The 13,482-nt window shown below is 36.2% G+C and overlaps 1 long non-coding RNA gene and 1 pseudogene across 1 annotated transcript; both read right to left on the reverse strand.

Moving 5' to 3' along the window:
* Nucleotides 1-4,505: 4,505 nt before the first annotated feature.
* Nucleotides 4,506-4,605, reverse strand: LOC113319780 (annotated as a pseudogene).
* A 6,471-nt stretch (nt 4,606-11,076) lies between these two features.
* Nucleotides 11,077-11,947, reverse strand: LOC113317927. Its single transcript, XR_003344128.1, has 3 exons — nt 11,864-11,947; nt 11,617-11,751; nt 11,077-11,233 (listed from the first exon to the last, which is right to left on the reverse strand). It is a non-coding gene; the product is annotated as an uncharacterized LOC113317927 (long non-coding RNA).
* Between the last annotated feature and the right edge of the window lie 1,535 nt (nt 11,948-13,482).

Consider the following 13,482-nt stretch of genomic DNA (forward strand, 5'->3'; position numbering starts at 1 on the left):
TTTAATGAGAAGGAATTGGGTCTTGAGATTTGAACAAAGTATATGAGACATCATGGGTATCATCCCTGTAAAATTTCATAATTTTAGAGTCCGAAAAGTATTTTTAGAGTATTTTACGAAACTGAATAACGTTGTTGAAAATTTCTAACGATTAGAAATTTTGTATTGATTAATTTAGTTTTTCTGATCTCTGTGCTGATATTTTGTGTTTGTGTGAAACATGAACTTTTTAAATCATGAACTTATCTTGGAAACCCATTTTGAAATTTCCTGTTTGGATTTTTAGATTGAGAGATGTGGTGATTTCAAAATCGTTGCGTACGTTTGTCCAAAATATGAGATGATATTTGACATGAAAGACTTAACTGAAGATGGTGTATATTTTTGAAATGAATTTTTTCTTTCCTTGGATCATTTTCATTTCAATGAAAATAGAATTTTTAAAAGAGACGGAAATATATATAGTCTGACTATAAACAAGTTTTCACTCATTTGGTTTAGTGATAATTCTTTTGAGATTGTGTGTGATTGCACTAGACATGAGTATGGTAGCGCAGTATGCTTCTTTGCTACGTGATTGACTATATATATAAGTACTTTTTGTAGTGGGGGTGTAATATATTGCTTCCATAGTGGGGGTTTTATATTCAGATTTTCCAATCCTAGTATGGAAAATTGGTAAAATATTGAGAAGGTTATGAGGTGTTTCAAACACATCATACGCCTAGAAATACACTATCTAAATGGTTACCGCAAGCCTTTAAGGATATTGCGAAGCTGATTGGACATCCTTTCAGTTGAATCCTTTAAGGGATGGAGCGATTCGATCCTTTAATAAATAGAGGAACAGACATATTAATCCAATGTGATAGTACCGCGGATATTGCATGAGTTGAGAATGTAACGACAACTATAAGAGTTGATTTTATGAGAATATGGATTTTATAGTGTCTGAAACGAGTTTCTATTAGTCCTTTGATGAAAGGATTGATAAGAAGACGTGAATACATCTTAGGGATGAGGTTGATGCCCATTGAGATTGAGTCATCTATGATAGATACCCAACCTAGAAATAGGTTCAAAGGGACTATACGAAGTCATAGGTGATATGGAGATGCGAGAATCATGCTTTTGAAGAATTCATCCCACGGCATGACATCCTGAAACGAGTAAAGGTTGAGTTTAATTTTTTATTTTAAAATTTTAAACTCTTAATGATGTTTATATCTCTATTTAGAGTGGGGTACATTCAGGAGTACTCTTGATAGACTCACCTATATGAATGTGAAAGTGTGGCCGCTTTCTATGAGAATATGGGCAGTTTTGTAGATCATTCATTAAACTGGGATACAAGCGCAAGGCTGTAATGTGCTGTGATAGACACATTTTTGTGTCTAATTTGTCTCGATTCTATATATTGATAGTGCTCATTTTTGTACTTATTATGGTATTTTATGTGTGTGTAGATATTTTTGGCCAATAAACATTTTTGGAAAAATCTGCTCGAAAAGTTGCGCGGGGCACTTGCTATTCGGAACCCTACAACGGATAAGGGGCGACCAATTACTAAGGGGAATCCATTTCAGGCCAGTTGCTAAAGGGAGACCAGCACAGGATAGGGGGAGGTCACTTTCTTCTCAAAATTCGCATAATTTTTTGGCGGGAAAATAACCAGTGAGCAACCAAATTTTCGTTTGGATTTCGAAGATGTTTTAGTGAGATTCAATCGCTGAAATTTGCTGGGCTAGACGTGATTCAACTAAACAAGCCTGGTATGTGCGCTGGAATCAATTGAATTGGGCTGGATAATCTAAAATAAGGAAACAGAGTTTGAGTTTTGCACGGGTCTCTGTTTGGGTTGGTTTTTGGTAATTCAGGGAAACTAAACGCGTGAAATTGTTTCCTAAGGTAGTATTCTATCTAAGGAAGAGTTTAAGACAATCGGGAAAGCTCAGAATTGGCTAGGGAAGTCGGGAGAAGAGATTATTGCCGTGACTTGCACGTAAAGAAAAAGCGAGAATTAATCGCTATTTTTAGATTTCTGAGTAGTATAAAAGGTGTGTTTAAGTCCCAGGAAAGGCAACGAAGTTATTGGAGCAGTTGCAGAGGAGTTAGAAACACTACAGATCCATATTGATCAAGTTGCAGGAAACCGTATTCTGCTGCTGCTGCTGCTGAAGAACATCCGCTGCAAATAAGAACATCGTCTCAAATTTGTAACTCTTCTACAGTGACTTCTTTGTAACAGTCAGTCCTTTGTCTTGCAACGCCAGTACATCGTTGCAAACATCCAGTGTTATAGTTTTTCATCTTTAATCAACTTTTGAGCAACAAACATGTATTCTGAGCAAGTGATTAATATGAGGAGCTAAACCCATTGCTGAGGCGATAGAGGAAGCTATTTTTCCAACAAGAAGTGGTATATTCTATTTTATTTATTTATTTGCAATTATTTTATGATTATTTTCCTTGGTTGAAAATTGTTTGAATGATCCTTGTTAAGCAATTGTTATTTCTTTTGATAGAGCATACTTGGACCTAGGTTTTTGATGTTCTATGCTTTGGATTTACACTTGTTATTTTGATAATCTACTAGTTGCAATAAGTTAGAATCAACTTGAACGAGAAAATTGCATAAATATAAATATTGGGATTAAATCACTTTGAACTTTGAAAATAGTGGAATCTTAGCCTCAGTGTTCTTTTAATATTGATATCATCTTTGATTGAGTTTGTGACAATTTTTAGTTTGTTTTCTATTTTAGTTTTAAAATTTAAGTCTATATTTTATCCTTCGCAAGTCTGAGAATCGAACCACTTTTACCACTATCTCAAAACCACGTCAATTTTTGGCGCCGCCGACGCGGATTTGCTTTTAGGGTTTTTAGACTTAGTTTTCTTTCTTTCTTTTTTTTATTTATTTTTTTTTTATTATTTTTGTTCTTTTTTACGTTTTTGGGTATTTGTCTTTTGTCTACAGGTTTTGGATCATAAAGCGAATTGAGCCAAGGAGTTTGGTGATTTCGTAAAGACTGGAACTTAAAGCATAAAGACTTGGAGCAAAAGATTAAAGCGAAAAGAACGGAAAAGAAGACAATTTCTTTTTAGATATTTTTTCAGGGTTTGTTTATTTTTCTTTATTAAAAAAAAAAAGAGAGAGAGAGAACTGTATTATGGTTTGCTATTTTTGTAATTTTTTTCTTTTCTTTTTGGACACTTGGACATTGGACTTTGGACATTATTATTTTTTAACCCTAAGGAAGGGTTGGTTTAAATACAAACTGTTTCCAGGGAAGGACGGTGATTACGATATCACCTCGACCCCTCGGGTTCGTATATAACATAGGAGTTGTGGCCCGAGTCGACTTCTGCGGTTCTTCGCCCGTATGGTACGGGAGGTAAGTTTTTCGAAACACCCGCGAATCCCCTGTCAGCGGGTTTACTGTATTCCTTAAGGTGAATATATGCTGAGGACTTGAATACGGTTGATTTTAATTCCTAGTAAAGGGCAAGGACTGGCCATACAAGATAAGGGTTCAGATTTTATCACCGTTCTCTTCTTTCCCGCCTTAGGAACGCGAACCTAAGCCTAAAATTTTGATTAGAACGAGACCTATAGGGTAACGAGCTTAATGGGAAAGTCGTTCGAAGAATATTGGTTACTCTTTTGAGCATACTTCGAAGTTCTTGACGGTTTCTGTGAGTTGAATGTGTGACTGCGCCGCCTTGTAACCGGTGAGTCCTTGGGTATCAAAGCTCCACTGAGCTTCCCTCGCCTTGATTCAACTTACTTTGACTCGGATTGATTCCAGAGGGGTTTTCTCAGATTGTAACGAGTTCCTTTTCGAAAGAATAGAAGCTGGTCTAGTACAATATAAGTGGAGCCATCATGCTTTTCGTTTGCTAGAAATTTAGGTTTGATTTGGTTGAGTCAGCCTTGTTTTGTGTTTGCATAGAATTCCCTTCCTTATTTTGTTGCATGCCTGAACGTAAAAGAGACGCCCTAGGTAGATTTGTTAAAGAGAAACCTAGTAGTTCTAAGCGTCTTGATTACCTCAATTTAGAAAGTCTGATTCGTGAAGATTCCATTTTTGAACGTCCGTTTGAAGAGAAAATCCCTGATAGTCCAATAGCGCCAGAAATGGCAACTTTGAAAGCCTTGTTAAATCCTACTAGGACTACTCGTCCCTCGTGTATCAAGTTACCTGAAACTGAAGCAAATTATGAACTTAAGCATGGAACCTTACAGTTGCTCCCAATCTTTTTAGGAAAAGAAAATGAAAACCCCTATTTCCATGTTAGGGACTTTGAGGAAATTTGTAGTACCCTGAAAATTAGAAACCTTGATGATGATGCTTTAAAACTCAGGTTATTCCCCTTTTCCTTAAAAGATAAAGCCAAGTCGTGGCTGTATAGTTTGGCTTCCGAATCAATTGAAACCTATGAACAACTTACATCCGCCTTTTTGAACAAGTTTTTCCCTAGGCACAAAACCTCGTCTATTAGGACGCAAATCTGCACGTTTACACAACAAGAGGGGGAATCTTTGTATAGGTATTTGGAAAGGTTCAATGATTTATTAGCCCAATGTCCTCATCATGGTTTAGAAAAGGTTAGATTAGTTCAGATCCTTTATGAGGGTTTAGATTATCCCACCACAACTACAATAGAGTCCATGTGTACAGGTGGGTTTGAAAACCAAACAGTTGATAATGCGATGACATACTTGCATGAAATCACCGAAAAGACCCAACAATGGGAAAGTAATAGGGTACCCAGAAAAGAATTCTTCTAGGCAGAGGAAACATTAATAGGGTAGAAAAAAGCTACGAATCAGATGCCAAAATTGCTGCTATAGCAAAAAGGTTAGAAGATTTAGAAGTGGGTCATACTAGTGGTATAATAGATCCTTTTTGGGAAGGAAATACTGTTGAACAACAAGCCAATGCTCTCTATAATAACACTAGGTTTGATAATCATCAGAAGTTTGACCCATATTCAGAAACCTATAATCCTGGATGGAGAAACCATCCCAACCTTTCGTGGTCTAAGGGACAGAATCAAGGTCAATCTAGTAACTCTCAAGCTCCCACAGGTTTTGGCTATACTAAGAATCCTTCAGCCCCGACACAGTTTCAGAACCCTCCGGATAAGAAGATTATGAGTTTAGAAGAGTCTTTTGCTTTGTTAACTCGTAACACTATGCAGTTTCAGCAATATGTTGCTCAAGGTATAGAAGAAAATAAGAGAATAGGTCAGGCTAACTCTCAGGCTATTTCCGAGTTGAAAACCCAGGTTAGTCATATAAATGAGTCTTTAAGAGAAAGAGGTAAGTTTCCTAGTCAACCTCAACCCAACCCTAGAGGATCTCATGAAGTAGGTGCACAACCATCGAATAAGTTGAATGCTATTAGAACCCTCGGGAGTGGTAGAGTAGTAGACAATCAGGTAAACATTCCCGATAGTGAACATACTGTAGTTCACCCCTCAGGATCTCATCCCTCAGGACCGCTAACTGAGGGGACTGATAAAATTTCCAATGATGCTGACTTGGTTCCTGAGAGGTCTGATCCAGTGCCTAGAGCCCCATTTCCCCAGCTATTAGCATCAACAAAGAAGGAATCGAACTTTAATGACATATTGGAGGTTTTTAAGCAAGTTACCATAAACCTTCCTTTATTAGATGCAATTAGGAAAATTCCTTCTTATGCCAAGTTCCCTAAGGATATGTGTACGCTAAAGCGAAAACTTAGCGTCCATAAGAAAGCCTTTTTAGCTAGTCATGTAAGTTCAATCATTCAGAACACTACCACTCCAAAGTACAAAGACCCAGGTTCCCCAACCATTGCTTGTACAATAGGTAAACACCGGGTAGAAAAAGCTTTACTTGACTTAGGAGCCAGTGTGAACTTACTTCCATACCATGTGTACTTACAGCTAGGACTTGGTGAAATGAAACCTACTCAGATAACATTGCAGTTAGCTGATAGGTCTGTCAAAATTCCTCGAGGTGTTATCGAGGATGTTCTTATTGAGGTCGACAAGTTTATTTATCCAGTGGATTTCGTGGTCCTAAATACCCAACCTGTCCCTGACCCAGAGAACCAGATACCTGTGATTTTAGGTCTCCCATTTTTAGCTACGTCTAATGCGATCATAAACTGTCGAAATGGTATTATGAATCTATCTTTTGGTAATATGACTATTGAGTTAAATATTTTTAATGTCAATAAGATACATTCTGAGCTAGATGACACGTGCATTGAAGAGGTGAACATGATAGGAACCTTAGTTCAGGAGTCATTACCAACTATCGCATCGGAAGATCCATTAGAGAGTTGTATAACCCACTTTAACATGTATTTCGACGAAGATAGCAACATTGAACAAGTGAATGCTATGTTGGATTTTATTCCTATGTTAGATACTGATAAATGGAAAGCTAGGTTCGAACCATTACAAGCTTTTGAGTCTACCTTAATCCCTTGTTCAGAAGATCCTCCTAAGTTGGACCCTAAATCTGCATTCTTATGGCCATCTAAGACTTTTCCTGTGATTATAGCATCCGATCAGGACAACAGGCCAGAAATCATGCTTCAAGACAATAAGGAAACTCTAGGGTTGACCATACAAGATATGAAACATATAAGTCCTACAGCTAGTATACCTCAAAAGAATTTAGAGGATGAACCACCTGATTATAACTCAGAGAAAGCAATTGACCTTTTTCAGAAACCTGATGGTCTAGAAATTAGGAATATTGTGACTAGTCTATGTAGAGACACCCAAAATTCTAAGTTTGGTGGTAGTGATCGTCAATTATCCCCAGTAGAAGTCCCTAACTTGGGACTCGATCCTAGTGCTTATGAGGTATCACTTGAGTCTATTCAGACTCCACAACCCGATCCTCCTGATACTGTCCAGGAGGAAATCCAACTATTAAAGTATCGTTTCTCGGATGAATCTGTTTTTCAAGACACTCATATGAAGCCCAATTGGGTGCCCCAAATTAATCCAGTTGTCTTGCAAGAAACTTTCAATGAGGTTGTGCTCCTTATGTTATTTTTTATGATCCTATGCAGTTGTTTCATATTAGTGGCAGTTTTATTTGGTTTTGATGACCCACAGTTAGTTCGACTACTGATATATGATTTGAAAGTTAACTAGCCATTTTATGAAACTTGATGTCTGGCTGAAGACTTTAAACTTAGCACTTCTTGGGAGGTAACCCAATCTCATGCAACAAGGTAATATCTTTCCTTAACTCTTTTGCTTCAATGGTAAAAGTTTCTCCTTGTTCATGCTTTTAATTTCATCTTTAGAACATTGAGGACAATGTTAGATTTAAGTTTGGGGGTATGGGAGAAACTTTTTAGTTGCAATAAATAAACTACAGAGCCTAGAAATTTATGCGTATTTAGGATGACACTAACCAATCTAAGTGGATGGAAGCATTTTGGTTGTAGGATTTGAGGAACCAATCTGATTAGATGGAAACATCTAAAGAGTCTATTCATAAAAGCACAGAGCTTAGGTGTTAGAAATAACATGATAGTTTCACCATATCTCGTTGAGTCCTTTTCACTTCTATTTTTATTTTATTTTGTTTTTAAACTATGTACTCTAAGTGATTAGGTGGGGCTCACGATTCAAGTTGTCACCAACGCTAGGGTGAATTAGAGTGATTGAGATACCATGAAAAAAAAAAAGTTGAAAAAAAAAATGGTAGTTACCAAAAAGTTGAAAAAAAAATTATTATGAAAAACAAAGAAAAAAAAATAAAAAATAAAAAATTGAGACCAGACCATTTGACCAAAAGGAATAAATTCAATAAAGTCGACCACTGGTACCCTTGTATATGCCAGTTGTGTTGACTTAGAGTTAGGTTATCGACCACTGGTTCCCTTGTATATGCCAGTGTGTTGATATTAGTCAGACTAATATCTCAATCCATTAGGATAGGTTCATTTTGGCGGAGGCCTTCAGACAAGTATGGGAAACGTCGTTCACTTAGTAAACATCAAAACCATGTATGTTTTTCTATATCCATCTTCTTGATCTATCCATGTGATTAGTTTTGACTCCGGATATTGATGTCCATAGTGCGACTATCTGAGTAGAGCTCTGTCACTTTATATGAATTTTAGTATGCTTGAGTGCAAACTCGTTTACAACAATTGGAATTTCGCATCAGGGTACTTCCTCCTGTACTCAATAAGTATGCCAACCAAGGAGATTCTTTAGTGCCTTCCAAGGTTCTACGTAGATAGCTAAGGTCTGGAGTAAAGGTTTTGTGGGTATATCTCTTGTAAGCCCTCCGGAGACAACACTCCGCCACTAGGGCCACCTAGGGGTTTAAAGGCTTATTGCATACGCTAAATGCAATCGACGATGCCTGCGTCAGTGAGTTAGGATTTTATTTTATTTGATTTTGCTCGAGGACTGGCAAATAATAGGTTTTGTTGTCTTTAGACTTTACACTAGTATAGTCATGTGTGTTGAGTAATCTTTTTATCTCCTAGAGTTCAAGACTTATGTTCACTCTATGGTCAGATTTTAAGAGAGCCTATTAACACTACGTAAAGGTTCAAGTCGTGAGACACCTTTGCTTATGCACAACTCTGTACGTCTTGCTCAATGTTTTAAAAATATAAGTGGAGGATTGTTGGGATTATATATTTAAAACATAAATTTATTTCCCAATAAATAAAAAGAAATATTTTAGTAGCATTTAAGTTTCTTAAATGAAAAAAAAAATAATTTTGTTAACACTAATTTTGACCGTTACATATTTCTGGTTTTTAATGGTGTTAACTCCACCATAATAACATTTTAAATATGTTTTGAAACTCTTGATTATAAATTAGAATTTCGGTTAGAAAACCAAATATGAGAGATGAATGTTCTTAATGTTTTTTTAGTTTTTTGATGAAAAAAATTGGGAGAGTTGTAGAAGCCTTTTTTTTATGTGAGAGTTTTCTATTATGTCTTGAATTTATTAGAAAATGTTTTTTTGTGAGAAAGAAAAATCAAGTGTGTGATCATCCTTAGTTTTTCTAAAGAGTTTCTGACCAAGAATGAAGTGTAAAAGTTTCACATCCTCTCAACGTGCAAGAGTGATTGTGTAAGAGATTGATCTCGGCTGTTTTATTCTGGGGACGACGCGCCATTTAAAAACTGCTTGCACAATCTTTAACAGAGCCGCGAAACGTCTTATAGAAAGCGACCTAGTCCGCGATTCAGCCATAACATTTGTTCTATGTTAAGTTTTTATTTTTTGTGCATCCATAATTCAACAATGATTCCAACACAACCAATCCAAAAAAAACAATACAATCAAAGTGTGTGACAAGGTGTCTTTTTCAGTCAAACCGAAACTCACATATTAATATATTATCCACTTAATGTCTTTCATTCCGAGAAAGCCTGGTAGGAGTAGTTCTGTTCGACTGAACAACTGGATTGGAAGAGGTTGGAGTATATTATGTTTAATCGTGATCAGGGGTCACCATGTTACGAAAAAGACATGGAAATATTGGTTAAACGATCCTATGATCTTCTGATTCTTTACAAATTTGTAATAGTGCACAAAGTTTCCTCCGTACTCCATAGTAATTCATCCCATTTCCCCATAGTTTGACTCAAATGAGGAGAGAAGAAATTATGACTTATTGACTTATGATTTCCGTTACTCGGCTTTGCTACACGCCTAGTTAGTAAGTTCGCGAATGATTCACGAATTTTTTCGTATCACGAATTTTACCGTCTTATTCGCGTACGTTTGTAACTCCGAACCCAAGTCGCGTATTATGTGGCGTTTTCGAATTATTCGCGAATCGTTCACGAGTTTTACGTATCCCGAATGATACATCCGCTTAATACGCCATAAATTCTTTAGCTTTTACTTTTCAAAGACCCCACTTTTTGGGCTTTACTGCCTCCCGAGCATAAACGACCGAATATTAGACGTGTTGTAATTTTTATGAAACAAAAACGACTGAAGAGATTTGAAGGTGAAGGTGAGAGAGATCTTAAACTCACTAACCAAGCATCTAAACCACCATACGACGTCCTTTTGGATAACTAATGTTGTATATATTATTAATATCATCATATTAAGTTTATTTTTTCTTTAAATAACTCACACATATGCATAAAAATTGATCTATGACCTTATAAATACAAATTATTTGTTATATATAGATACCTAATTTTCAGAACTGAACTCACATTTATAAATCGAATTATACACGTACGTATGTCGTTCCGAATTACTAAAGAATCACGTCCCGTTGACCGAATTTTGGACCAAATCTGGATTTTACAAAACCGTATAATACTCGTACGTTTGCGGAATCCCGAATTGCTAACTAGGGCTACACGACACCCCATTCAGCGCCCTATTTTGCGCCCAAACTGACGTGGCAAGCTGAGTTCACTACACCAAATTCAAGTTTTTGTAATAAAAAGAAAGTGTTAGGGAAAAATAGAAGCTAATTTCCCTAACTAAGAAAAATGGTTAGCTATATGCAGTTATATAATGTGTTAGGATTTTAACTAACTGTTTTCGTCCGTTAGGGAAATGAAATAGGCTAACACTTCATTTGCATTATAGTAAATATCCTAACTACTGACATTTTACACTTTATAATGGAGAGATTATGTTATAATTTTTGCTAACTCTTTCAATAAATATTAAGATGGCCAGTAAACTATAGACGTGTGTCTTTTTGTTTCAGACTTTTGTAACACTATATTCTGTTCAATAATTTGTTAGGTTTTAGTAACTAAAAAAATGATATTTTTCAGGTGACCTGATTCCGGTAACCTGAAACCGGAATCTGCGAGTTTCCTGTCACCTGAAACCGGGATTCGTGAGTTTCTGACAACCTTTCAGGTCACCTAAATATTTTTCTAAACCCGTTAATATTGCTGTATCCATCAACAAGTGGAGTCAAAAAAAAATTGAATACAAGAAAAATATTATATATATTATGTAATCATAATCATGTACAAGGAGCACAGGGTTTCCATCAAAAAAGAGTACAAAGTTTACATCAAAGAAGTTACGCCGAACATCACAAATACAGTCTGATCGTCGAAATAAAAACAGTATGTGTGACCCCTACAAGACTTGGATCTGTGCTTTGATTAGGACTCGCAACATCTGGGATTGAATTGTTGTTGGCAGGATGCTGGTTTTGTTGCTGCTTCTCGTAACTTGCAGCATAACCTGTAACAAAAAGCTGCACATCTGTTTAATTTGCACATGAAATGTTGAGAAAAACCTCATCAGATAAATGCTAGATGACTAGTCTCATGCTTCTACAACCACAGATGCAACAGAGATACCGACAACCAAATGATTTCCCAGAGGACTAGAGAGAGAGCAAAAATTTGCAAATAAACCAAATAAAACTAGTTTGAATTGAGTGTCAAAGTGATCTGAACATAATCCATGTTATTTCTTCGTAGATAGGACACCCAAAACACGGTGGTCTTGAACAGTAACATGAATCATTTAATTTAAAAGGTTTGCAATATGCATTGGGCTTACGCTGGCCCTGATATAAACCAAATAACCAGAATTCAAAAACAAATGTGTAGATTACATACCAATATCTTATTCCAGATAATATCATAGTACTCTGGAACATTCCACAAATACAAGCATGACACTGGACAATACACTCGGACAATACAGTCTCATCTACAGGTTCACCACCAACTTTGGCTTGGACTCATGTTTTTCTGACATACAAAAAACAAACCAACTTAATATCAGTACTTCGTAAACATAACTCGACATCAAAGTATAAAGAATATCCTTGCTTAAATCAATTTGCAAGAGCAAGTAGCATACCTCGTCTACAAAAAACCTGTCCCCATACCGCTTTATCCTAGCAATCTACACAAAAAGTCAAAAATAATTTCATATATTCAATATCTTCTGGATAAAAATTGGACATCATAGGGGAACAACAAACCTGAAGAACAAAAATATACAACAATGAGAGGACAAACTAATTTTTGGAGTTCTTGAACAGTCGAACCCCAGAATTAAACAACTTCACAACTAACAAGCTGAGTCAATAAATAATTTAACAACGTAGACAAAATAGAAGAAAATGTAGTCCATTCATGGGCATGAAAAATGTCTGGTACTTAGACCATAGACTTAGTTGGTTATCATATGAGATATGAGGATGTTCCAAAAATCATCATGTGTTTATCATTTGAGATATTATCGCAGCTACCTAATAGACTATCCTAGTTGGTTAATATGTTATGTGCAGTAAAATTTAAACGAAGACAGAACTTGTAATTGAAACCTCACATTAGTCACAAGTTCAGTATGCTTTTGCAGTAGAGTCTCGTCCATGTGGTCATTCCTTGCTGCATTATTCGTTGTATTCGTGCTTGCTTACCTGACTGCAGTTGCAACACTTGTGTATAAGGCTTGCTTTTTTCGATATGAGAGAGCAGTAACACAGCAAACCAGAATCTTCCCCTGATTGAGACCCTGCACCACCACTCTCTGAATGTGTAAATGAACCAGACCAACAACCCTTATCAGCTGTGTATGCTTAATTGCCTGCAAAAATCAAACAATTTCTGTGTTAGTGGATAAAAAAAATGAAAAATGAACTTTGAAACAAGCAAGAAAGTATTATATGAAGACCTGCAACCATATGTTTCACTGGAATACACTTGACTAGAGTTCCATAGATTTGCTCTTCTTGGCGTGAAGCATTTTATATGAAGATCTGCTCCTTGATTAGGATTTTCAAAAACTTCACCAACGCTCTGAAGTGAAGCATCTCTTCTTACTGGGTGGCATGGGATCTGTTAATAGATTTGCTCTTCTTGGCGTGCTGGCTGAAGATCACCCAATGGCAATCTATCTGTAGATCATTGTCTTTATCCTCCATCATCATGGCCGTCAACACTTCCAATTTCCACCTCAAGGCTACAGAGACTTTCCCATTAACAGATAAGAATGACTCCCATATGAAATATACAAAACCAGAACAACAAAGTTCAGTAGAAACTAACTTTTCGAGTCAAATTTACTAAATGCAGAATTAGATCCATTTATAGAAGAATTGTTGGCGAAACGGAGGAACTTAAAGATCACATAAACAAGCGCATTTTTATACACTATCTTCTTCCAAAATGACACGACGAAACCAACGACGAGATGATCTAAGCATCAATATACATTTTTGTCTACGTGTTTTGCTATCTCGGTCCAAATATCCTCCTCAAACCTGTAATTATGAAAATCGAACAATGAGTTAATGAGAAATTGAAACAGTCATGACCAAAGAAGTTAAATAGATCCGATATAAGAGGGATAATCAAAGAAGAAAACTAACTGTGAAAACTTAAGTTAAACTGAGATTTGGCAACATAATCCGGTGAAACTCCAAAACCCCAAAGATTGGATGTATGATGATAAATTCAATTTGAAATTCCAAA

This window comes from Papaver somniferum, chromosome 10 (assembly GCF_003573695.1).
Source record: "Papaver somniferum cultivar HN1 chromosome 10, ASM357369v1, whole genome shotgun sequence".
Lineage (NCBI taxonomy): Eukaryota > Viridiplantae > Streptophyta > Magnoliopsida > Ranunculales > Papaveraceae > Papaver > Papaver somniferum.